A 1,654-nucleotide genomic window follows, 5' to 3' on the forward strand; every position below is an offset into this window, starting at 1 on the left:
TCTTTAAAGGTGGAAAAGAAAGATTGAGCGGCATTAACCTATAGTGTTCTTCAAGGTTATTTATTTACTTTGAAATTATTTTGCACGTTTTAGAAGTTTTAACCTATGATAAATGTTAATTAGTGTAATTTTTGCAAATTTTGATGATGTTCTCACATCACTTGAAGTGATATAGAACAAATGTTATTATATAGTCTCTTTCGCTTGGCACTTTGTTGCATTTGTATGATTCCTATTACATATTTGGATTATAGGGATACTCTCTATATTGATCCTTGTATGGATATATAAGGACAAATTATTTTGTTACTTGGATTGATCTTTAATAAAAATATACACGTTGATTTATTTCTCATATTTTTTTTCCTACTAGAACATTTTGATCGCAAATTCATATTCTTGTTCATATATTATTTTTAGATATTTTTGAAAGTTTCTCATTTATGAATTTACAATACATTATTTTATTCCTTTATTCTTTATTGGGTAATATGAGTAAAAATTTATAAAACATTTATATTCTAAAAATAGGTTTTAGATTTTAAGGATTCATTTCTTGGGATTTTATTGTAAAAATACAAGGGTTATAAACCTAAGGTAACATTCCCATCTATGTCGCTTAGCCCAATGAGATTCTGGATGTTTTTGTGAGAAGTATCAAAAGTTCTCCATCAACCAACTATAAATAAGCTAGCATGTTAGTAGCGTAAGGAATGAAGATCAAACTTTTGAAGGTAATGGGGAAGGCCATTCCATCTAGTTTTGAATGCTAAGGATGCCCCTTCCCTTGAGATTCAAACAATGTCTTCAAGATGGAAATTATCCCTCTTTGTTTTTCTTCCAAAATGGGTATGAGCTTTAAGTTAGAGTTTAGGGCCACACGGTTGCTAATAAGTTATTTAGGCCTAGTGGCCTCTACCCCAATACACAAGGGGCTATTTATCTCTTCTTCTCTATATTACTAAACTTTAATAGCTCTTATCTCCTCATGATGTATCCAAGAGAATAAGGCTCTTAGATAGACTTCACTTACATATAGATTAAGTGGCCATTTGTAGGGAAAGGAAGTGCAAAGTTATGTATATAAAATTCACTAAATTATGCCCTTCTTCTTCATTACTTTCCTAGTAAACATCTATGAACTCCCTAGACATATCCACCTTGTAGAGGAGTTGTTTGGCCAACTTTCTAATCTGGAATCTATGCCACTATTCTTTAAGTAGTCGGGTATATATCTTGGGAAAATGGCTACAATTGTACTTTTCCTCTATTAATTATACTATCTTGGTGACAAAGGCCTCTAAGACTTCAACTCTTTCACTTTGGATAGCCAAATATTTCTTGGTTCTAGCTAGTTCTTCCTTCAAGGATCTGTTTTAATCTTCTAGTTGCCTCTTATTTTCCATATTTTACCTTTTCATGACTAATTTTTTTTCCTATAAGTTAGCAAGTCATCGCTTCAAGTCAAATACTTTAGTTTCCCTCCCAATTTCTTCCATTCCACTAAACTTTCCCAATTTCTACTAACTTTTCCATTTGAAAACCTCAACCCTTGTTGTTTCCAACTCACTTAAAGTAGGCTATCATTTCTTAGTCATCCATATTTAAAACTTATATCGTCCTTTCCACTTGTCTACTAGGTCTTTAAGGGGGT

The sequence above is a fragment of the Pinus tabuliformis genome, chromosome 2_2 (assembly GCF_031772625.1).
Source record: "Pinus tabuliformis cultivar Carrire ecotype Pingquan chromosome 2_2, CPIR1, whole genome shotgun sequence".
Lineage (NCBI taxonomy): Eukaryota > Viridiplantae > Streptophyta > Pinopsida > Pinales > Pinaceae > Pinus > Pinus tabuliformis.